A 24994-nucleotide genomic window follows, 5' to 3' on the forward strand; every position below is an offset into this window, starting at 1 on the left:
AAGGTTGTGTGCTGTTTTATTTCTCTTGAATACCATGATCTCAGACGCACCCATTTTTTAAACTTCAGGATGTCCTGGAAGGCATCACATGTGACGGTGTCTACATGTCCTGTTCCTCTTATTTTATTTACTATTTTTAGTAGGTATTAATTGTTAGGAATTCAAATGCCTGAAAAAGATGCACAATGAGAAGGAAAGTCCCCACCAGTATCTGTTAGCCAGAGCTCCCTCCCCTCCCCGGGGGACCATCGCCAATTCTTCCAGGGTCTTTGAAAGGGCGTTTTGGCCCCACACAAGTAAACACATCAGTCAGCAGTCTTTCCCCTTGTGTTTTTCAGCTTGATAGTAACAGCACTGTTGCTTCAGCTCCAGACTGAGATGTTCCTGTGTGGCAGAGCTTGCTGGCTCTTTGGACTGGCCACATGAAATAACATTCGGGTGACATCTGAGGGATAAATTCCTAGATAAAGCCTAGCAGGGTCAGAGCATTTGTGGAGAAATAACACTGCCTGCTCCCGTGAAGGCTGCGACCTTGTCCCGGCCCCCGCCACACCAGGCCGGCCGTGTCTCAGGTCCCACTCGGCAGCCTGTGACCATCTGGAGAGCGGGCACAGCTGTGTGTCCTGGGGAACGCACTGTTGTGTAAAGATCGTGGTGTGGCTTTGCACAAGCCAGGGGACTGCAGCCTACAGCACCCCTGGGCTGCCTGGCGCCCCCTGCTGCGAGCCTGGGCCGGTCCTGCAGACGAGTGTACCACAATGTTCATGGCTTAGGGCTCTGCACACACGGAGGCCTGGAAGAGATGCAGTACCAGCGTGAGGCGTGAGGCGCAGTTTTTCCGTTTCTTTATAATCTTAGGGGACCAAGGTCAAACGTGCAAACTGCATTGTGTGGCCCGTGATTGTAATTTTTACTCACACTATGAAGCCACATCCAGGAAAGTTTGCACTTGCAGCCTCTGCTGACTAAGGGCAAACATTTCGTTCATCTGTTTCAAAGAAGCTTTTACTTCTTTTCTGGAGAACAGCTTGGCCATTTCCTTGGTCCACTTTTTTATGGGGTTGTTTGTCATTTTCTTTTTATAGAAATGCCCGGAGGAAATTTTTCTATGCTTTGTAAATATTTTATACTTTTCCTAATAGATTTGTACATCTGGGGATTTGTGCTTCATTTTTTCTCATAGGTCATGCAAAAAAACCCTGTTTAATGTACCCACATTTATCCGTCTTTTACAGCTTCAGAGGTTTGTGTCCTATATAAAAGGGCCTCTTCAGATTGGAGATTATAAAAGAAATTTATAGTTCCTTTTAGTACTTTTATGGCTTCGTTTTGCTTCGTTCTTTTTAGAGGCTGCATAGAGTTGCTCTGCACGGGTAGGCTGTAATTTACTCCACCAGCCTCCCATTCCCGAGCACTCTGTGAACTGACGCTGTTCGGAGCCCCTCCTGCTGTCAATCCGTGTGCATGGTGGGGGTGGGGCCTCCCCCCGCACTCACTCCCTAGATCAAAGAGCCATGCAGTGCGTCAGTCTCCGAGTCTGTCTCTGCAGAGACCACTCTGCACCCCATCAGTGGCCCGGGGAGCAGCTGGTGCAGAGCCTCCCCTGCTGTCCTGTTCAGGTGGGATCCATCCTCTTCTGTGTGCTTCTCTAAATGCTTGTTGGGGAGGACAGACAAACGGACGCGCTGGGCCTGCCTGGTTCTGCACCAGCAGCAGGCTTGGAGACCTCAAATTCGGCACCCAGGCCACCACATCAGAGTGGCCGTCTCCCAGGCGCTGCTCAGCCTTCCACCAGGCCGCACCGGGTGCCTCGTGTGCGTCTGCTGGACACACAGCTCTTCTCTTTCTGGATGCTTCTGACGTACTAAAGGGACGGGCTCTGAGGAGGTCTGTGCTTCCTTCCGTATTTCACCTGTCAGTTAGAGCCCTTCTTTACAGTGACTGATTATCCTTATAGGAAGGTTAAGTAAGACGCTAGACCGAGTGACACACACCTGGAATCCCAGCACTGTGGGGAGGCTGAAGCAAGAGGGTCACAACTCCAGCCCAGCCCGGACAAGGCAGCGACTTAGCAAGACTCTGACTCAAATGAAAAATCAAAGAGGGCTGGGGATCCAGCTCGGTGAAAGGCCCTGAGCTCACCCCAGTACAAAAAGGGAAAAAGGCGGGAAAGAGACACGAGGGAGGTTTCAGAGCCACCTTCCTGCAGGCCTGCGGCCTCCTCCTCTGCCTCCTGGCTTCCGCGGCCTTCGTTTTCCCTCCTGAGCACCAGCTCTCTGCTCCTCGGTTGGAGCCTGGTTCTTACGCATTTTTATTCCCTAATTGCCTTTATTTGTTAACTGCATTTACTAACATTTTCCTCTTGCCAATTTCTAAGGCCCAGAGCTAAGGTGGTTTTACCATTCTGCCAGTAGCTCCCCAAGCCGGCTCCAATCCCAGGCTCTCTTGGAGTTTTGTTTGCTTCTTTGCAAAACAAACAGGAAGAAGGGAGTGCCCCGGTCCCAGGACTGCCCTGAAATTGAACAGAAATGTGGGCACGAAGGTGTCTAGCTTAGGGCCCGCCACAGGTCTGCCTGTGCTGCTGTGACGGATACCTCGGGCTGGCTGGACGTGCTGGGAGCTGCACAGGCAACCGAGACAGAAAAAGTGCGTGGGCCTGGGGAGCCAGTGAGACGTCCTGGGTCCCATCCCCAGGACCGCCACAAAAAAAGGAGGCGGGGAGGAGTAGAAGAAAGAGAGAGGGAAAGAGAGAGAGAGAGAGAGAGAGAGAGAGAGAGAGAGAGAGAGAGAAGGAAAGAAAGAACACAGTAGGCTTGAACAACACATTTTCCTCACCGCACCGAACGAAGTCTAAGATCAAGTGTCACCCAGCTTGGTGTGGGGTTCGGCCTCTGCCTGCTTGTTGGTGGTCATCGACTCACGTGTCCTCAATGATGGGCACAGGAATCTGGTCTTTCTTCGTCTTCTCACATGTGCATGGGGTGAGGAAGGCCCAGGGCCCATGAGCTGGACAGCAGGAGTGGACTCGGGGTCACTGCTGCCGTTGGTAGCTGGGGTAGAGTCAGTCCTTGGTCCTCGAGGGGCCGCTGGGCCTCCGAAACCAGGCAGAAGGCAGACAAAACATCGAGGTGGGCAGTGACCTTGGATGATGACAGCTGGGGGGACAGGGAGAGGGTGGCGGTGAGAGCTGGAGCAGCGTGGGGAGAGGGCCGGGGAGCAGGGCTGAGTGAGGAAGGCAGCAGTCGCCACATGGCCAGCGCTGTCCCCACTGTCTGTAGCTCGAGTGTGATATTCCTACACCCCCACCCCCATCCCATCTCTTCCTCTGATCAGGTGGCCCCCGAGCCCCTGCCGCTGTGCCCCTGGTCTTGGTCCTGAGTCCTTGACAGGTTTTACCTTAGGGAAAAGAAAAAGAAACCCAGGCACAGAGATTTCCTAATAGAAACCAGATGAGGCTGGTGGGAATGTTTTTCCCCCCCGCATCCATCACCAGAGTCCTTGCTGTGCTGAGAACATGCTGGGGCTTCCCAGGCTCTCCCACCAGGAGCCCCCCCAGACGCTGCCCAGGAACAATGCTGTCTCTGTGCATGGCTGCAGGGCCCCCCAGGAGCCCACCGCCCTGCTCCATTCGGGTGGGACAGGGTCAACCAGCTCCAACCCCGGGCCGTTTGCAGAGCAAGGTTGGCTCTCAGACAGGAAGGGCCATGGAGACAGGGGGCATTGAGCAGGTGGCAGAGGGCAGGACGGTCACCTCCTGGGAGTCCCTTCCTGAATCAGGCATAAAGGCAAAGCCATCACCATCAGGCAGCCCTGGGCTGGCCCTGGGAGGGCCCTTCAGGACGCTGCACCCAGGCCGGAGTCCCGTAGAGAGCCTGCATCTGTGTGTGCAAAGCCTGCCCAACTGGGCTGTGCAGAGTTTGGGGGCCACACCCAGCACCCAATGACAAGTAGTAGACGTGGGGTCAGTACAGCGTGACTGAACAGCCCGAGGCACGGGTGGGGGCATCTTTTTGGCTGAGGTTCCCCCCTCTTCAAAGAGCCCAGGAGGAAATAGCCACTGGCATCAGGAGCCAAGAGGGGGCAAAATCAGAAGAGGGCCGCAGGCAGCTCCTGAGAGCGCCGGGCAGGTGTGGCAGCCCCTGATGTCCCTGCAGTGGACTTTGCAGATGGGAGGAGGTGGCCCATCTGGCAGATGGGATGGGCAGACCCAGCTAGTGGGAGCAGGAGCTGAGGGGCTGCTGAGGGGACAGAGGGACACTGCGGTGCCGAGCTGAATCAGGGTGGGGAGAGTGACCCGAGGCCTGAACCTGTCCTCAGAAGCTTCTAGAATGGTGCTGTGCTATGTGGGCCACTTGCATTCATTTTGTGTGTTTTCAGAAGTGGACACAATTCGCTTCATGTGAAATTCACCATGTTAGATTGTGCAGTTCCCGGCTTTTAGTGCAGTCGGCCCTCTGCGCGCGGCCTGTTACCCCGTGAAGAGCTGCAGCTTGAACGCTGCCCACCCCTTATGGCCTGAAGGTCCTCGCGCACTCGGGGGCCCTGGGCTGCAGAGCTGAACCTTCAGCCGGTGTCACCCGTGGTTCATCACATCTGGGGGTGCTGCGCTGGCAGGGGAAGGCGGCCCCAGTCAGAAGCCTCGCCCGCCCTTGGCTTCCATCCTGTCAGCCCCTGACCCCTGTCCCCCTGTACTCTGTGGAGTCGCCTGTCCTGGACGTCTCGTGCAAGACGATCACTTGGTGCCTTTTACCCGGGCTCCTTTCACTCTGCCACATGTTTCTGAGGTTCACCCTTAGCTCCTTACGTTTAAATCAAAGTAAAATGAAAATGACAGTCACCACGGTCACGATTCCGGTGCTCCACAGACGCAGGGCTCTCTCCCGGCTTCCTGCAGACTTCTCCGGGCCAGGCGGCGTGGCCTGGCGGTACACGGCTCGGTTCCCGAGGGCCGTAACTGGGACCCACCTCTCGGCAGCCCCAAACTTCTGATGAAAACCGTGCCTTGTGGCGGGGCCAGCCTGTCGGACTTCCTCTGCTTTCCACTCGGGGGCCTGTCTGCAGGCATCGGAGGCCCGGCCGGCTGCTGCACATGAGTCTGATTAATAACGATAGGAACACAAGTCAGCTGTGACCGCATGAGTGCGGTGCAGGGCTGGAGAGCCTTCCAGGGAGCACACTAATGAAAAGAGCCCTGGTGTGACTCGCCCTCCAGGAGGACTGTTGGCGGCATTCTGGGTGCGAGTCTTCAAGCTCAAGATGGGGGACGGCAGCACAGCGGGGGGAACACGCAGAGAAAAGCGTGTGTGTGCAGCGGTCCAGGGTTTGTGTGCATGCGTGTGTTTACCTTTCAGAGCACGTTTGCACACACGCCTTGGTTTCTCCCAGCAGAGCCAGTTCTCTCCAGAGGAACACGGGTGTTTGCAGATCACCACCCGGGAAAGCCAGTTCCTTTCAGCTCTTTTCTGTGCGGTAGTTTTCCTTTTGAAAGTTCAAATGATGGTCACAGTATAAAAATTAACAATATACAGCTAATTCAGAGTTTGGGAGAAAAGAGAAGTTTGGGCCAAAAAACCATCTTTTTAAACAATCCTTTTAAGTGGAAACTTCAGACGCTGACAGAAGTAGCACACAGTCGGGTCCCACCGCTGTCCCCGGCCCCGCCCCGGCCTCAGCGTGTGACTCAGTCGCCCTCCCTGGCTTGTCTGTTCACCAGTGTTTGCCTTTCTACGGACACGAGTCTGCTCTCAGCTTGTCCTCTGACCTTGTTACTCATCTTTAAACTGATACAGAAAAGCACAACCCTTGTGCAAATGCACATGTGTCGCATGATATCTAAATCAAGTTTAACCTCTTTTAACATTATTTATGAGAAAAATTTCAAAATCCTGTCTTCTGGATTTTTGAACTCTGGGGTACGTGACCGTGACCTGAGTCACCCTGCTGCGGACCAGCGCCCAGACGCCTTGCTCCCACCTGAGGGTCCCTCAGCCTGGGCCTCCACTCCCCTCTCCACTTCAGCGAGGGCAACTTTTTAGATCCCACGAGCACGCAGGCTGGCTAGTGACTGTCCTTCACATGTTGGCCTCCAGTTCCACCACGTTGCCAAGGTGACAGGATTGCGGCCTTTGCTGGCTGACTGGTCCTCCTCGGTGTGTGCATGGGTTTGTGTGTGCATGTGTGTGTGCACATGTGCATGCCAGGAGTCCTCTAACCATCCCTCGGTGTATGCTCACCCAGGTGTCTGCGTGTCCTGGACAGGACCAGGCGAACACAGGGTGCAGCTGTGTGGGTTTCTGGCTCTGTTCAGCCTTTTTGTTGTAGACAAAATGGTCACCCGGGTGTCCAGATGAAGATCGTCCCATGCCCTGGTCCTCGAGGGCCACATGGGTGAGTTTCCTGGTTTCTCCTCTCCATCCCAACATTTGTCAGGGGACAGCAGTGTTTGCTTGGGACCTGATCCCCTTCTGATCTGCATGTGCCTCGGAGCGTGTCCTGCAAGCACTGCTCCTCTGTCCATGCCTTGAGCGTTCCCCACTGGGGTCTCTGTGTGCAGGCTTCTAGAGCGTTCTGTGTTTGAAACTATTTCGTCGGAGCCCTCAGAGCTGGGTGACTCAGCTGGCTGGCTGTAAAAGCTCTGAGCTCAATGCTTAAAGCTTCGATACTCATTTCATTATTCAAGATTTGTATTTTCCTTGTCATTTTGCAGTCAGCGCTGCTGTTGGTGCATGTGGTGCCAACCCGGGGCGTGTGGCTCTGTGGTTGCAGTGGTCACGGGGAGGGGTCCCCTGCCTTCTCTGGTGAGCTGCTTTTGCAGGGGATGCTTGCGTCACCCACTCACCTGTGGCCCAAGGTGAAAGCCGTGCACACTTGCAGCAGCATCTGTCTCCAGAGCGCCTGGGCCTGGGAGGAGGGGACAGTGACGGCTCCTTTGGGGACCTCTCACTCCCTTCTCGGGCCACAGCACCCCTCCTACACTGCGCTCCTCACCCCAAGTCTGCCTGTTGCTGTCTCTGCCCGTCCTGGTCCCCACTCACCTGCAGAGAGCCTGGGATGGCTGTGTCACCTGCCAGTCTGCCAGGGCAGCCCAAGCAGGGACTCTCGGGCCTGGCTGATGTTCAGATGCCTAGGGGGCTTCCCAGGGGTGATGCCCACTCTCAAGGGCAGATGGAGGCTTTGCGCTCGGGAACCCACCCCCCGATCCCATCCCCAGGCCAGACACAGCGAGTGTACTTAACATCTTCCAAGTGTGACTGGGCCCCCACACGTGGACAGCTGGCTGTGGGTCCAAGCGACTTCCACCCTGCTGCAGGCCATGAGACAGACCCACCCCACGGCCACTGCCTCCTGAACACCAAGTGACTGCAGGGTCTGAGGCTCCCGCAATGGGAAAGCAAGGTCTTGGCAAGCAAGGTGACTTTTCTGCTCCATGTGGCAGCCGCTGGGCACTGCCCACACCGCAGCTGAGAGAGAAGGGGCCAACTGGAGGGGACAGGACTGGAGCGGGTCCTCGGGGTCAAGGAAGGCCCCAGAAGCTGGGCTCGCGTCCTGCCTGGCACTGCCTCAGTGGCCTTTGGGTGCGGTGGCTGCTTAGTCCTCTGTGGAGCCAACTAGAACCAGCAGGGAAAGCTGTCCAGCCTCCTTGAGGTGGCCGAGGGGCAGCAAGGCCGCTCCCTCCGGGGCCAGGGAAGGAGCCCTGCCTGGAGTGGAGCTGCGAGTTCAGCTTTGGGTTCTCCTTGGAGTCCTACGGCCTTCGTTGGTAGAGGGTGGACTCACCCAGGCTCCGGCTTCCGTCTGCTCCTCTGTCCCAGTCACAGCAGGTGTACCGGTGGTTTAGGGAGTCCTGGCTCAGTCAGGAGCAAGAGGCAGATGACTGCCATCGCGTGGACGCTTGGTTCATCCTCTGCTCCAGCTGCCCCATCCTCTCCCAGCACAGCCAGGGTTCAGCCTGCTGTGGGGAGGACGCTTGCGGGGGGAGGAGGTCTGCCCTGAACATGTGCGGACCGCTTTCTTGTCATTACTAACAACGCAGGATTCTATTCCCATAGTGCTCACCTCATAGTGAGTGACCCAAAGTCTCCAGAAGGGCCACACGGTTCCCTGCAAACACTTCGCTGCCTTATGAGGCGGGATTGAGAAATATGGTGCATTCCAATTATAAAAACTGTTACAAACCAGGCATGAGGGTGCACAACTGTGATCCCAGCACTCAGGAGGCTGAGGCAGGAGGATTGTTGTGAGACCAGCCCGGACTACAACATAGCTCAAAACCGGCCTGAACTGCATAGTGAGACCCTATCTCAAAAAGACTAAAACAACAGTAATAGTAAAGACACATTGCATGATCTCCCTCAAAGTCCTCCCCTGGCTTTGAACACCCTGGTGTCCTCCTTCATGAATGTCTGTAATTACACTGCCATGGCTGCCTCAGGGACTTGAATCTGTTAAACGTGTTTATCTGTTGTGGTCATTTTGACTTTGAGGAAGAGCCAGCGCCAGGTCCATGACTACGGAGGACACGCTAGAATATTTTTGATCACAGCCACGAAGAGCCTCATGAAAGGGGCCTTCCAGGAGCGGAAGGACAAGGGGATGAGTGTGTTCAAAGCGAGGGGACTTCCGGGGGCGTTATCGGCAGTGAGCCTGTTACTGCAACAGAATTTTTAAATGTAAGCATTCACTTTGTTCTTCGGTCATCGATGCTTGTGTGGAAGGAGTTTGGTCCCCTGAGGACTCCGGCGTCCACGAGGGTCGTGGCACCGGGATACCTGGGGAACCTGTGCTCAGTTTCAGCCGACATCAGCTCCTTCCTCCCCGGCTCTGGGGTGGAGGGCAGCCTGCGTGCCGCCCTCACCCAGGGCGTCAGAGCGGCCCCTGCCTCTCGGATTCTGCAGGAGGTCAGCTGTGTGTGGTGCGGCCATCGGGCGTGAGTCGCCAGGGCTGGGGGTGGCGTTCACAGGCAGCTGCCCAGGACACCGTGGCCTGGATCTCACTGGAGATCGGCTCAGAGGTGGACACTACCGTGTGTTCTGAGGCATCCTGACAGGTAGGACTCTGCTGTGGCTGTGTCTGGATGCCCCCCAAAGCCTTCTGGTCGTAGCAGGGTGTTTTCAGAGACGGCTGGATCTCCAGTGTGTGACACTGGGATTGGGGTTGGGTGATTCCGGGTTCGGCACCGCCCTAATCCCGGTAGCCTGGATGCAGTATAAGGGCAGAGGATGTTTGTCTTTCCCCCTGCTGGATTCCTCTTCTGCTGCCATGGGCAGTTTCTCCTCTGCGATGCCTCTGCCAGGCCACCCTGCCGTGGAGCCAGCCAGCTATGAGTGAAACCTCCGCAAACTGGGAGCAAAATAAACCTCTCCTGCTTTAACTTGGGTGCTGGGTTTATTGTCTCAGCAATGAGGAGGTAACTAAGACAGGCCGAAGGACTCCCTGAGGCCGGAGATTTAGCTTAGCAGCATAAGCACCTGCTTGGCAAGTGTGAGATCCTGAGTTCGATACATACTACAAAAGAAAAAAAAAAAACAAAGAAAGAAAAGAAAAAACTCTGATATCCAGGATTCAGGGAATACAGAGTCCAGGTTAGGAACTTGGACCCTGAGCTGGGTGCGCAGTGTCACACACTGGTAATGGTAGCTACTTGGGAGGCTGAGGCAGGCCATTACAAGTTTGAGGTTGGCTTAGTTAAGTTATTAAAATCCTATTTCAAAGTAAAAGTTAAGAAAGAGCCAGGAACGCAGAGCTCTGGGCTAGTGAGCTTGAGGCACTGCGTACCACCAAAAAAAAGGAAAGGAAAAGAAACAAGCAGAGCCCTCGAGTCAGGCCGCCGGGCCCCAAATGCCTGCCACGTCCCTCGGTGGCCTCCGGTTCCGCTGGGCAGCCCGAGACGAGGGACCGGGTGTGCAGAGCTGCAGGAGCCTGGGGGAAGGACGCCCCCTCCACCAAGCCCAGACTCCGGGGCCGCCACGGACCTCGGTGCCCTGAGTTCAATGTTATTTATCAAATACAAATGCAGGGCATAGCACGACCACAAAGCACAGTTAACATTTTAAATTATTTCATTGTTTTATGGCATCCCAGCGCTGAAGCTGTTTTTATCACCACAAACTGCTGGGGCAGCTATTGAGTCCTCTCAGAAGAGGGGCTCCGTGGGGAAGCCCCGGCCTGGGGCGCCTACAGCCCGGGGATGGGGGTGCCCTGCCCAAGGGTCCTGGAGAGGCTGTGGCCAGCACGTGGAAGCGGCTTCCCCGAGCTCCGGTTTGTGCAACTAAATACACAAGTGGGGAGAGGTGGCCCCTGGGCCTTGCTGCAAGAGCAGGCCGGGCAGGCGTGCGGCACCCCCCACCCGCTGGGTCTGCGCCCCGGGGCCACACTGCGCTGTGGGCTGCAGGGAGAGGCTGGTGACCACGGTGTGGGCAGCCCCGCGCCCCGCGTTGCTGGAGGAGCATTTCACACTTCGGAAAAGCAGCCGGAGGAGAGCGGCCCGTTTCGGGTTTGGTTCTCCCGTCCTCTTCTATCTCTCAGAGTCAGTTTTCCCATCTTAATTTTTATTTATTATTTTAAAGCTCCATTAAGACTGAAATTAAATAGACTGCTCTGCCAGAACCCGAGGAGCTTTAGCTGGATTCTTTTTTCCTTTTTTTAAAGACAGGATCTGCTAAGTTTCCCAGGCTAGGCTAGAATTTGCATTCCTCCTGCCTCAGCCTCCCCCGATGTGGAGACCGCAGGCCTGCACCACCATATCTGACACTTTAAATTATTGAATTAAAATTCGTATAACAAAATTAACCAGTTTAATTGAAGATTGTAGTAAGACTCAGTGCATTCATAGTGTTGCAAAGCTGTCCCAGTCTGGTTACAAACATGTAAGCACCCCCAAAGGGATACCCCTACACTTAATAAAGCAGGGGCTGTCTGTCCCACCTCCCTCAGGCACCCACTGAGTGCTCTCACTGTGGTTGATTCTGCACTTCTACACAAAAGGAATCACTGAACAGGGGACCTCCTGTTGCTGGTGTAGCCCACTTTGCATCATATTTTGGAAGCTCATCCATGTTGTGGCAGGTATGAGAGCTTTGTTCTTTTTCATGGCTATATACTATTCTGCCGTGTGGCTGTATCAGTGAATTTGGTGGGTAGTTTGGAGTGTTTCCCATGGTACTTCCATGAACATTCTTGGGCAAATAGTCACTTACTTTTAATTGCCTGGGGTGTGTACCTAGCAGTGGAGTTGCCAATCACAGGGCAGCTCTGTTTAACCTTTTGAGGAAGGGCTGAATTCTTTCAGATGTTGAAAGATACCTCATGTGTGCACCATCCTGTGACAGGTGTCACCTTCACCTGCCCCTCTTCCGAGCCCCAACACTCTGCACCGCTTGCTGGCACCTGTTTTATTCTGCTCTCTTGGCACCATCAGCCCACCCTTTTGTAGAGGGCGAGGCGGATTTCACAAGCAGTCAGCAAACAGGGTGCCTCAGTTGCTTTCCTGTTGCAGAGACACAAACCCGACGCCTGCTGCTCACAGGGGCGAGGCTGACGTGGGCTCAGGGCCGGCTCCGAGGCAGGAGCTCAAAGGGCCGGGCAGAGGAAAAGGTGCTCAACCCGAGAGAGCCAAGAAGCAGGAGGGAAGAGAGGAGGCAGGGCGAGGATACGGCACCCCGCAGGTCACCTGTGGCCTCTCCAGCCGGCCCCACGGCCTGGCAGCACATTCAGTGAGCTCATTACAGATGAACCCCAACCCCGTGACCCAAGCGCCCTCCACGCCTGTGAGGCTTTGGGGGACATTTCACCTCTGAACCTCAGCACAGGGCCACGTGGAGACAGAGCAGGGCTGTGGGTCACTTGAAAGTCTTTGGAGGACATAATGGGTTCGCTGTAGCCCAGATGCAAACTGGCGTTGTGCACACAGCTTTGTGGTCATCCTGACCTCCGAAGGGCTGTTCCGAGCGGCTCGTCCTGACTGTCAGCCTGCACTGACCACGGGCAGGGCGGGGCTCCTTCTGATGGCTTTTCTCTCCCTAGCCGGGAGGACTGCCGGCTCTCCCCTAAGGGCCTCCAGATCACACATGTAGGCCAGGCCGTTTGCGCTGCTTCCGGAAAGGGATCCCCAGAGCGTGCTCAGTCGTGGGATTAGCAGGGAGTCATGGGGTCTGAGCACACGGACGGCATCTTTACATCTGTTTTCTTTGTTCTTTCTACAAAGCTTCCTGTGCCACTGGCCGGAACTGACCGTGCTCCTTGAAATCTGGGATTGCTGTAGGGTAATTATGTAAAGTCCTTCTATCGGCCTAAATCATGAAACAACCTTTTTTTTAACCCAGGGCCTCGCAATCCTAGACACCCGTTCTACCACTGAGCTGTGCCCCGGGGCCCACAAGACACAGACTTATCTGGACAGTGTGGTATCTACCCCAAAATAATTACGAGCGTGTCATTTTCCTTCAAAGGTCTGGGTGAGTGGAGGGTTCAAAACTGGCCTTCCTGGGGAATCCCACCTTCTGTTTTGATCAGGAAAGCCGCAGCATCAGGGCTGAGGATAGCCCTCTTGCTCTGGAGGTCAGACCAGGGGCTTCCCCTCACCTCCCGCCCTTGCCCTGGGGCTGCCCTCAGGGCCCCTGCTCACACTGGTGCCCACTGCCTGGGTTTCAGCCTTGGCTCCATTCTTCACTCTGCGACCTCAGCGAGGCCACCCTCTAGGCTCTGTCCCCCGACCTTATAAACTCAGTGATGGTGTTACCGCGTCCTCACTTTGGAAACTCAGACAAGGGGACAACACCCATGAAAACCCCGGGCTCCAGAAGACTCTTGGTTTGCACTGTCTGAGAGGGTCCATTGTTCTTGTTGTTGTTGGGTTTTGTGGTGGGGGTGGGGTGTGCTTAGCATTGAACCCAGGGCCTTTGCACTGACCTACATCTCTAGCTCAGTATGGAGAGCCCTTCCCAGTCCTCATCTCCATCAGGGAATTTTATATATAAATGCCCATGGGAAAGTCATTAGAATTCCAACCTATCACGTCTAGTGCCACCAATGTGGAGAATAAGGACACCAAGACATATTTATGGTTTTAGGGAGCCAAAAGAGTCCCAAATCCAGCCTAGATGGTGGCTCACTAGAACAAAGGCCAGGCCCAGAGCCCAGTTTGGATTTCATTAACTCAGGGAGAGAGTGGCTTTGAGGACGGGGACAGTGAGATTGGTGAGAAGGAGTCCGCTGGGCCTGCAGCCTGAGATCCTGTAGGTCAGCTTTCTGAAACTGACAGAGCACCTACATCATCCACTAAGAAGGAGAAAGGCTTCTTCTGGCTCACAGCGCCAGAGGGTTCAGTCTGTGGTCACTGGACCCCACTGATTTCCAGTCTGTGGTGAGGTCGAGCATCGCCAGGGAGCACATGGCAAGCGAGCTGCTCACCTCATGGCCAGCAGGGAGAAACAGGAAGAGGCTGGGGCCCAGTCTCCTCTCATGGATGCACCCTGCAGTGACCTAACTCCCTGTCACCAAGCCCACTCCCACAGCTCACCACCTCCCCGTCACTCCACAGGCTGGTGGCCGAGCCTTTGATACGTGGGCCTTCAGGGGACACTTACTCAAACCATGCAGGGCTCCAGACACCACCAGGAATGGGTGGGGGACAAGGGACAAGGTCTCAGGCCCCAGCTACTCCCCACAGGCAAAGGAGGAAAGCTGTCCCCCACAGTGTGAGGTGTTTCCAAGCTCCAGCAGGGGGGCTGGCCTGAGTATCCAGCTGCCCTGGGGCCCCCTTAAAGCCAGGCCAGGTCACCACAGCAGGAGGAAGCGAGGTGGGTCCGCTTGCCCATGCTGGGTTCCCTGTACTCCACCCACACCAGGATGGACCTCCCACACCTGAGTGTCCCCTGGCTGCAGGGGCTGGTGCACAGCCCTGGCTTCCTCTGCAGGGAGACCACCTCCCGGCCTCCGCTGAGGACTCAGGCTAGAAACTTCCACCAAGGTGGAAGGACATGCAGGCAACTGTGGGAGCCTCAGCCTAGGGAAGCTGGGGTGCATTTCGTACGAGGGGTGATTGTTGGGACATCCTAACGGTTGTGGGACGTGATGAGGGACGACGTGTGGGGATCAGGGAGGGGAGCAGCGGAGAGGACTTGGTTCACACACAGGGTGTGAGTGCTGTGTCCGGAGCTGCAGTCTCATCACAAGAGCCAACAAAGCCCAAGCCCACACCGGAAGCAGTGCTGACCTGCATCAGGTTTTTAAAACGAGCCAACCATGGAAAATAAGGGATATTTCACATAAAACCCCCCGTTTCTGACTTCTCCTGAAAAACCGAAAGATCTGGGAAGCAGTTGTGACCGTAGCTGCACTTCTGTCTGTGACCCGGGTTCCGCTTGGAGGAATTAGCCACCCTTCGGGGGTGTGTTCTGCAATTAGGCCTGCCGTGCTCCATGTTTATTGAACATGTGCGGCATTTTTCCATGGTGACTTCTTGTTCCCGAAACAATACAGTATGACAACTACTTGCACACTGTGTGTTTGCATTAGATGGCTTAGGTAACACAGAGGCTGAGCAGCTGTCCTCCTCTGTGTGCGATTCTGTGCGGGTTGTGTAAAAGGCACTTGACATCAGAGGGTTTGGTACAGGGCGTCAGCTCCAGTGGGACACAGACAACAACTGTGCTTAGAAGCTGCCTGTACGTGAGATACATTGTCCCCAGTGTGTCCTGTGCCCTCCTCCTGTCTCTCCAGCCCTGAAACTCAGTGCCAGTCTCCATGTCCCATGGGTCTTACTCTTTGCTCCTAGAACCCCTTCTCCACCAGCAGGATGCCTTGTGACTTTTCACCTGATGTGTCAGCCTCTTTTATGGGCTCCTCTCTGCTGCAGTGTGTTTGAAGCTCTGCCAGTGAGGTAGTGGAGGAATTTGTCCCCGTGTTCACCATTGTAGAAAACAGAATCCCCTGGGCTAATTTAAGCCCCAAGGGCAGGATGTTGTTAAGGGTTATCAGCCTGCGGAAGACCGGCGCCCAGAGCGGCTCCCCCGCAGCACTCTGCCCAGTGCTGACAGCTGTCCTGGGGGCCGAGTGCATGTGCCAGGTCCCACCTTTGTCCCCGTGGCTCTGCTATGCCAGGTGTCTGGTGAGGGGAGTGCAAATCCTGTGTTTATCCTGATAGCAAGAGGGCAGGGGGACTTGCAGCCCGGGTCGGGTGCTGGGGTTTACAGACGTGGAGGGACAGTTGCAAATTTGGGAGTGGTGTCTGGAGGTCGACAGCAGCGCCCTAGCCCCCCACCCACCGTGCACCCTGGGGAGGTCCTGGAGCAGGAACCTTGCCCACTGGGCAGCCCCTGTTCCCTGTGAAAGGCACCCCACCAAGAGCAGACACCCCAGCCCGAGCCCTGGGGGGCCCTCGCAGCCTCCTGGCAGCTGTGTCGTTGTCCTGGCTTCGCTTAGCTTCTGTGGGCCTCATTCTGGCCTGGGCCTGCCAGCTGCCCGCCCAGGCTGCCAGGCGGGCGGCTGCTTCGCTATTTCAGAACTCTCCGTGCTCCTCGGGAGTTCAGAGGAAGCCTCTGCCGACTGGCAGCTGATAGCAGCTGCAATTAAGAGGTGAAAAGCCAAGCAGGTGCCCAGCTCGGCCTCAAATGGAGGCGCGCTGTAAGTCAGTGCCTGTGGCCCTGGCTGCCCCACTTCCTGTCCTCAGGGCCCCCCGCCAAGGCCCTGCCTGCCCTGGCCCTGGGGACCCTGGGGACCCTAGGGACTGTGTGCAGAGCCCCGAGGTCACATGCCGAGTGCAGCCCCGTGTTCCCACAAGCCGCATGACAACTAAGGAAGGCGGGTGCCAGCCAGTGCTGAGTTACAGATGGGGAAACTGAGCCAGCCCCGGGACATGAAGTGACACGCAGGGCCGCATAGCCAGAGCACGGCCAAGCTGAAACTCACCCACATCTATGAGGCCTCAAATGTGTGCCTCCGTTTCTCCACTTCCTATCTGGCTGGCAGGCTCCACAACCATCTGTGCAGATCACAGCATTTCTCCTTCTAGAAAGTTCCTTGGTAAGCCAGGCGTGGCGGCTCAGCTTGGCACGGGAGCTGGGGAAGGCGGGCACTGTGAGCTGAGGCCAGGCGTGGCCGCATGACAAGGCCTTTTCTCAAAAAACAAAACTGAAATTTCTTTTGTCACAGAGCCACGCCCAAGCTTCAAGGCCATGCCCAGGCCCGGGTGAGGACACAGCAGGAAACACAGGGTGACGTCCAGGGCAGTGCCCAGGCCTGCTGACAGCCCTCTGCCTCTTAATTTAGATAACAAATGCTGGGTGCCAGCCTCCGGCAAGCAAAGCAGACAAGACCCATCCCGTCGAGGCATTCCAGCAGCATGAAGACACTGGATGGGAGGACCATGGGAGGGACAAAGCTATGGGGGAGCCGGTTAGGGATGCCTCCCCAACAGCAGTGTCCAGAGTCCAAGCTGAGAGCCTCCCCCAGCTTGGAAAGTCGGGGGAGAGAACAGCACTGGACATAAAGAAGGTTCGGGGGCGGGAAGATTTGAAGGCCATTGGAGATATGGCCGGACGGGCCACAAGGCCTTGACAAGGTGGTGGGATCTCCATAGAGAGCAGGCAGGACCGCACGTTCCACAGCAAGCACCCAGGCAGGAGGAAACAGCAGGAATACTGTGCACTGCTGGAGTGGCAGGATGTCTTGGCCTCTCCCGCAGGGAGGGCAGCAGGACAGGTGCCCAGGGGTCCCGCAGAAGCCTGGGAGAGCCGCCTGCCCCACCCAAACACCCTCCCTCCCGGAAGCCGCAGCCAAGGGCAGCTACTCAGTCCTTTCCTCTGGAACTCTTCCCTGGCAGCTCCTTGATCACACAGGCCAAGGGCCCGGTAGTGCAAGCTGGAGAGCAGGTCACCCCATGTCCAGAGCAGGGGCTGAGGTGGCCTGCAAGGCCCAGGGTCAGCTGTGACTCAAACTCAGAGGAGGCCTTGGGCGTGGGAGGAGCCTTCTGGACTTCTGCTGGCTCTGCTCTGGCTGGTGACAGGGAAGTCAGCCGTGGTGGTGGAGGGTGACCGGTGGGGGGGCTCGTAAACCCATCTGCTCCATCTGATCGGCACAGAGGAGTTGTCTCAGGAATGGAAGCCGACTCTGGTGGATTCGCTGGGCAGATGTACCAGATTTCCATCTCGGGCCGGCGTCCACAGAAGAAATCAGATACAGTGGTTTTCACCTGGGGATAGATTTGTTTGGCAAAATTTGGAAAGCAGTGCGGTGTGAACTTTCAGGTAGGATGGGGTTGTGGGGAGGGGCTGTGAGAAAACAAAACAAAAAAAGCAGCTGAGTCTCGCAGCCTAGACTCAGCGCCAGAGCAGACTTCACGCCTGAGGAAGGCGCTGAGCGCTCAGAGCTGCCTGCGCGGTTTGGGAAGCCAAAAGTCTAAAGTCAACCCAAAGGCCAGAGCCACCAGGGCAGCCGTGCCCCCGCCACGCCCTTCTGTGTTCACCGTCCTTAAACTGTCACCCGATGGTACGACCAGGACCTTAAACATCACCGAAAGGCCCACATGTTTAAGGGTCGGTCCTGAACCCCGGTGCCCTGGGAGGGGCGGGGCCTGCAGGAGGCGTGGCCTGTGGCGGAAGTGAGGTCACTGGGGCGTGGCCTTGAGGGGGCTGTGGCCCTGGCCTCTAGCTGGCTCTTCCCTGAGCTTTTTGGGCCGCATGCGGTGAGCTGCTTATTCCACCCCTCAGGCCTTGTCTGATGGCCTCACCACGAGCCCAAAAGCGATGTGACAGCTACAGGGACTGAATCCCCTGAAACTTCTTGCCACTGTTCAGCCCCATTTCCGGCACAGGTTTCTTAGGAGGACCCGTCCCCTCCAGGCTGAATGGCGTCCACCTCTCCTGAGTCCCCGGGGGTCTGTAAGATGGGAGGGAGCTGGGCTCGCCATGCTCCCATCCCAGCCCCCCAGAGGGTAGGTAGGAGGGGGGCTTCGACGGTTACCCCTGAATACCCTGCACCTCCTGGATGGCTCAACTCCGAGGTGTTTCCTGGAAATCTCCGAAGCCCTGTGTCTTAGTCCTCGGGATGAAACCTGCTGTTTCGTCTCTCCCAGTCCTCCAGCATCTGGCACCCACCCAGAGCTCATTGTCTGGCGTGGAGACTGAATTGAGACAGCTCAGTTGGTTGGTGTTTTGTAATACTTTAATTTAGCAAGTGCTACATAAAAGGGGAGACTCCCTAGAGACTAGGATGTGAGATCCTTTCTGAGATACAGTTTGGGAGAAAATGGGACTTTTAGGCATTTTCATTGTCATCATCTAACAACTACTGCTCCATGGTAATTAACATACCCTCTTCTCAGATGGGGAAAGTGAGGTCGGTGGTCGTTGATAATTTTGAACCTGGGCTTCCCTATTCCATCTTGCTCCTGGGCCGGGAGGTGGCCATCAGCTTTAGTTTAGCTCTTCAGGAGGGAGTGGGATGGCTGGATTCCCAGAGGTCCTGTGCGAGGGGCGGGGGGAGAGGTTAAATGGGCCAGTGGCTGTGGGAGAGGGGTGGCCCATGTGGAGATTAAAGGCAGGAAGAGTGAAGCAAGGCCTTTTGACAGTGAGACAGAGCTCACAGACAGGACTTGTAACTCATCCGGAGTGTGTGGGAGAGGGAGGCATGATGGGTGACCCCCGCACTGTGATGGGCAGGCATCTCGGGTCAGGTGGGCTCCCTCTGGGGCCCAGAGCACAGGCCCCAGCAGAGCCAGGAACGTGCGGTGCTGACGCGGTCCTGACTCAGCCTGAGCCTGAGCCAGGACCAGGGTGCCCTGAGTCACAGTGGGGCCTCCTGTAGGGGACCAGCCCCTGTACGCTGTAGCACAGGGCTGCACCTGGAGCGTCTGGGGAGCACAAAAACCCCTGACCCTGCACTATCAGACCAGACCCCGCTCCCAGCAGCCTACAGAGTGGGGCCAGAGAGAGGCCAGCACCGCCTGGGGGCCACCTCTGTGCACCCACAAGGACCCCGAGCACCCATCTCCTTCCCAGAGTGCCCGCCCACTCTGGGCTGGGACTGGCTTTTTGAACCTTACTCTAGGCTCCTGGGGAGCTACTGGGGGCCGAGACCCTGGAGTGCTCGTTTGTCTTCTCTTTAACACGAGTGGGCAGTGAATCACACTCAGGGCGGCTTACAGAGTAGAGAGCTGTGCTCCTGCAGGTGGCCCCGGAGGCTGGGACAGCCCTGTGCAGAGCGGGTCATTGGTACCTCTTCCTTAGATGGACGGATGGATGTGCAAAAAGATGAGCAAAGAAGGATGTTTGATGGATGCATGGATGGATAGATGGATGGGTGGGTGGGTGGATGTGTGGGTGGGTAGATGGGAGGACCAGTGTGTGGATGGCTGTGCGGTTGCCCACATAAAGGACATTCATCCTGGAATGCGCACCGGCCAGGTTTCTATGTCGGGGAGGATGGACCCGTGAGCAGGGGGAGGGCAGGAGCAGGCCTGGGGTGAGGGGAAGTGGAAGGCAGGAGGGCCGAGCAATGGGCCTCACAGAGGACATGGGGAAGACAGTCAGAGAAGCTGCATGCCCACACCCTGCCCCGCATGCACACACCCCTCCCCTTCACGCACACCCCTCCACTCCACAGTTCACCCCTGCCAAATTCATACCCCACCCCGCGCTCACAGCCTCCGCTAAGCCTGTCAGGTCTGCGGGGCTGCAGGAGTTTTTCCCATGGCCCCTGTGAACCAGGACTGGGAGAACAACCCACAGGCACTCTCTTTTTTTCTAGTAAAAAAAGTCTTTACAAATAAACTTTGTGTCGACTTCTAATTACGTTTGGAGAGAGCGCTGGCTGTGTTCGTGAGGGTGAGTTATGATCCTTGGCTTGGAGCTGTGTTTAGGGACATTCAGCAGCGCGCGTTCCCCCAGCCGGTGCTCGAATGCGTGGGTGACGAGAACCATATGCTGGCCAGGCGTGTTGGGCAGGCTGGCCTGGCGCACATGTGTGTCCTGCGGATGGATATGTGGCGAGTGCTGCAGGAGGAAACCTCTCCTGAGACCGGGGTCGATGAAGTACTCCCCCTGCTCGTAAATCCTTGGGAAAAACCCAGGCCTGTCTCCCTTACACATGCAGCTAATTATCGGGGGTCTTCAGGCTCTCCCTGGGAGTGAAGGCAGTTTACTGGGGCTCGATCCACTTAAGTGGTTTCCAGCACTGGGGTGACCTGGCGGCCTCCCCCGCTTGGACAGCAGACAGCGGGGGCAGCACAGGTGCTGCACAGCAGAAGGTGCCACGGTCACTCTGCCTTCCCCGGTGTCCAGCAAAGTCTCAACCCAGATACACGCTGCTCGGGGACAGCGTGGAATCCAGAGCCGCTGCATGGCCGCTAGGCCTATCCCTGTGGTCCAGCTTGGCTGGGTTAACCCGAGGACTCAGGGGAACAAGAGGAACCCACCCAGGCTGCTGCCTTGTGAAGCTTAGGATGGGCAGACAGCTCCACAGCCAGGCGCTGAGGACGAATAGTAAGTGAATGTCCCCAACCCAAGGGTGAGGGCCGGGAAGCCTCGGGCAGGATTCCGTGTCTGAGTTGAGCTGTGAAGGACCAGTCGGGGTTTTCCTGGCAAACAGAGGCAGGGAATGTCATAGGAGATCTGTGCATAAAACAGCTCACAGGGCTTGTGCACCCAGGCCAGGTTTCCGTCTGTGAGCCGTGAAAGGCAAGTCAGGTGGGTGGAGCTCCTGGCCAGGGTGCCCCGTGTTCCAGGACACCAGGAGAACCTGTGGACACCGCCACAGGGAGGGGTACGGTCAGAGCTGTGACCTAGAGGACTCTGGGGTAAGAGTGAGAGGAAGGAGGGGAGGCAAGGGAGAGACAGGAGGGCGGGAAGGAAGCCGTCACCCAGGACGGTGGAGAGATGCTGGTGCTGGACCTGGGGGCAGAGACGTGAACTGAACTCTGGGGCTTTCTCCTCCTGGTTATGTGACTTGAGCATGTTACTTCTTTCCTTACTGCCAGGATTGTTGATGCACATAAGACACTAGGACAAGGTCAACATGTGGTGGATAGTGTGGAGTGGCAGCTTTGTCACTTGGTATTTGGAGCTGGTGGTTTGGAGTCATGGACAGGATGGATCCACCCAGATCTCTGGCTGGGCCTTGGGCCTGGTAATGTATCCCAGAGCCTGGGGTCCATTCAGAGAGGCGAGGGCCCTGTCCCATCTCGGTCCCCCGAGACAGAGCAGCATGGTGGCCCAGCGTGGACTGTGGCATCAGATCGCAACCTCGCTGTTCAGATGCCACGTGTGGCCTGGTCAGTGGCTTCCTGCACTTCCCTTTTCTGTAGATTGAACTGGTGGTGGCATCTGTCCAGGAGGGTGGCTGTGGACATTCAGGGTCGATTTATGTAACAGCACTGCCAGGCACACAGCGGAGCCCAGTGAGTGCCCACTGCATGGCCACTGGAGAAATTGCTGCCGGGATTCATGAGCCCGGGGTGCCAGTGCTGCATGGCCCAGGGAGAAGGCCAGAGGTGCAGATGCTTCGTGAGGAAGGAAACAGTACAGTTAGAGAAGAAGCCAGCTGGCTTCGGAGTGTTTCTCAGGCTGGCAGCAACAGCTGTGGCTAGGAAGTTGTTTAAAATGCAGTTTCCAGGCCCACGGAATCTGCACTTGGGGGCGAGGCTGAGCACCCCAAGATCCTGTTCCAGGACTGAGCCCACCATGCCAGAGGCACAGGGTGAGGAAGGGGGTTGTCACACTCAGACGACCGCGTCTGGGATCCCAGCACAGTGACAACCTTTGAGGTGACAGCTTGGCCGGTCACCGTGCCGGAGTGTCATACAGCACACGCGTGCATTCACACTCTCTGGTTATTTATACGCCTCTTGCTTAAAAGCGTGAGAGCTGAAGTTGGATTCAGGGCCTTGCATTGGTAAGCAAGTGCTAACCGCAGAGCGGCACCTCCAGGCTCCTTAGTGGACACAGGGCAGCTGACTCCTGGTGACTGCACGTGCTCGTGGAGGACACCGTAGCCCTACAACGTGCTCGGGGGGAGCCCAGACAGCTGCAGCCAGTGGAAAGAGGACACAGCCTTGAGGCGCAGAAGTGGGACTCAGTGACTGTGGGGTGAGGACTCGGGGGCAGCAGAGGGGAGAAGGCAGTGTGCAAAGCCTCCATCCTCAGAGCTCCTGCCAAGGGGCCGGCCTTGCTGGTGGGACCCTGGCTCAGCTTTGGCCCTGCAGGGACCCCTGGCCCTGTACACCAGGGCAGTGGGGCTCAGCACCCACGGGAGCTCTCATAGTCCTGGGGCCTTGCCTGTTGTAATCCAGTCCTCACAATCCAGAAAGTTCGGTTTGCAACCCCATCGAAACATTATTGGAATCCTGGCAAGTTAATTCCAATCCACCACCTCCAATGTAACCCGTGGAGAGAGTAAAGACACTGAGACATATTCAAAGTTAGGAGCAGCAAGGGGTCCTCAGCCTGACCCACAAGGCCTTGATCCAGGGTCTCTCCCAGAATTTATCACCTCGTGAAGGAAGGTGGAATTAGGAGAGCAGGGCGAGCTGATGTAGTGGGGTGAGAACAGGCACCTCTGCAGTCTGCAGGGAGAAGGGTGTGCAGGACCCGTCTGTATAACTCCACTGGGGCAGCATGTGGATGAATTTAGGAGGCTGCTGCTGCAGCTTCTGATACGGAAACTTTTGTGCCCTGGGGTGTCACAGCCTCTTATTTGGAAGCTCTATCCAGCTGACTTTACTGGAGCTTTCTGGCTCTGCCGTCCTGCTGCTCAATCATTCTCCAGGGAACACAATGTGAAAAAACAGGAAATTGTCAGTGGGCCTTAAAGATTCCGTGCTAGCACCCCGGCCAGCCTTAGAGCCAACTCAAGGGAGAAGGAAACCCACAGCCAGCTCCGTGCATACCAGTGCGTGGGGTCAGGGCTGGGTTTACACAAGGCAGAGATGATAGTTCTGCACTGAAGGAGAGCCGGCCACTTGGCCTTCTGCGCTTGCCCACCACCTACTGGCCATGCACCACAGAACTCCACCTGGCCTCTCCCGTCCTTTTCTAGAACCTTCTGCACAGGGGAAAGAGGGTTTCTTGCTGTGCAAGTTGTCAGGAGCACTTAGGAAAAACGAAGCTCACAGAAATGTCCTCTTAAGTTACAAAAAATGAGAAGCAAAGAGCAGTACACCCGGCCCTCATTAAATTCCAGGAACACGTTACCACGTGTTGGGGCAGGAGAGTCCAGGGGCTTGACGTCCTCGGGGTGCGCTGGTTTATCTGCGCCTCTCCATTGCCTGCTTTCCCAGCAGGAATGGGCCTGGCAGGCGCTTGTTTGTACCACTGTACAGGGCCAACTGACCCCCAAAGCTGTGGACCCTCAGCCCCTTGTGGGAGCCTGGTTCCAAGCTCTCCCCCACAACCAGCCACACCCTGCCCACTGGCACAGCTACAGTGCCTGGAGGATGGTGTCTTTGTAGCCAGTAGCTTCCTTTGCTGGGTCCTGGCTCTTGGGGGTTCAGGTTACCCCAACTCTTAGTGGCCCCAGGACCTCTGTGTCCCCTTCCTACACTTCTGCCCCACGCTTCCCTTCCCCGCCCAGCCGTGGCTGCTCAGGGCTCCTGCAGCTCTCAGCGCAGAGCTGAGGAAAGGGGCACAGCCCCCCACCCGCACCCCCGCACCCTGCCACACTCTGCAGTGCTGGGGCCAAGCCGGAGTCCGAGCTGCTCCCACCAATGGCGGGCACTGGGGCCGTGGCGGAGCAGAGGTTGGTTTCTGACAGCTCTGAGGGTTGGAAAGGGAGGACCAAGGTTGGGGGCTCACATCTGGCCAGGGGCGGTAGAGAGAAAGCTGAGGAGCAAAAGGAAGTGAGGAACTCTCCTGTAGGGAGTCATTCCCATGCTGGCACGTTAGCCCACGGCTGGTGGGAACGCTCCCAGACCTCAGCTGCTCTTGAAGGGCTCGTCGACCCCGGGGGTTAAGTTTGCAGCCTGTGAACTGTGGGGTGTGCGCTCACACCACAGCTGCCCACTCCCCTCAGCCTCTGTGCTGAGGCCTGGGGGCTCCCCAGAGGAGTGCTCAGGGCTCCTGCCTTGCCCTGTGGGCACCCACATATCCCCTGGGCCGAAAGTGAGCACCTGAGCGCTGCCCTCCTGCTCCGAACACCCCACTGACCCTGTCCCCACAGCCTGTCCTGTTTCCTACCAGCGCGGTTTTGCTATCCCCCAGGGGAACATTCCGTGCTCGACTCTGGGACCAAAGCCACAGTCCTTGGTGCAGGCAGGAGCCCAGCTCCTACTTGCTCTCAGACCTGGACAGATCCCTCCGTCTGTGGGCCTCAGTGTCCTTATCTGCAGTGGGGCCACTCACATCTGAGAGTCCCTGGAAGATGAAAGAGCTAAGGACCCAGCTCCCCACCCCAGGGCAGCAAGTCCGTCCCCCAGGTCTGGGCTGACCCCTTGCCCGACCCCTCTGCCAGGCTGGAAGCGAGCAAAAGGGCCCCAGCAGACTCGTACAGCAGGGTGATGGGGCAGAGGTTCCCACGGGCCTGCCTTGGAAGCACACACCCAGCACCCCCTTGCCCTCTGGGCTCCGAGCACCCGCCTCAGCAGCCCAGGCAACCTCTGGGAGCCCCAGGCTGAAGGCAGGGTCTCGGGACCACCTCACTCACAGCCTCCCCGCAGCTCTGGGAAGGGGTCTGAGAGAGGGGCTCCAGGGCTCTGTGAAGGGAAGGCCTCCCTTCAGGACAGATTAGGGCAGTTTGCAGAGCTGTGGAACAGACTGCTGAGCTGGGAGCCGGCCGGAGGGAGAGGGGCCCTGGAGGCAGCAGTCAGCAGAAGGGGAGCCAGCAGGGGCCGGCCCTGTGTGACCAGGGCTGAGTCAAAGTCAGGGGTTGGGGTGCCAAATCCTTACCACTTGGGCTCCAGGGGAAGCCTGGGGGTCAGCGCCCTCTCCGGAGATGAGGTCTCCGAGAGTCAGAAGCCGCTCCTCTGTGTCTGTTCACAGACAGCGCCTGAGAATATCAGAATCCTTCAGGG

The 24994-nt window shown here is 56.9% G+C and overlaps 1 protein-coding gene and 1 long non-coding RNA gene across 2 annotated transcripts in view; one reads left to right on the forward strand and one right to left on the reverse strand.

The window, feature by feature from the left end:
• Positions 1-24994, forward strand: part of Col23a1 (collagen type XXIII alpha 1 chain) — a 250231-nt gene that overhangs the window by 176946 nt on the left and 48291 nt on the right. The gene's annotated exons all lie outside the window — the stretch shown is intronic.
• Positions 17-16100, reverse strand: LOC134471698 (uncharacterized). Its single transcript, XR_010041284.1, has 3 exons — positions 15904-16100; positions 2836-3155; positions 17-793 (listed from the first exon to the last, which is right to left on the reverse strand). It is a non-coding gene; the product is annotated as an uncharacterized LOC134471698 (long non-coding RNA).

The sequence above is a fragment of the Cavia porcellus genome, unplaced genomic scaffold (genome assembly GCF_034190915.1).
Source record: "Cavia porcellus strain 051 isolate PalLab524CR breed Dunkin Hartley unplaced genomic scaffold, mCavPor4.1 scaffold_19, whole genome shotgun sequence".
NCBI lineage: Eukaryota > Metazoa > Chordata > Mammalia > Rodentia > Caviidae > Cavia > Cavia porcellus.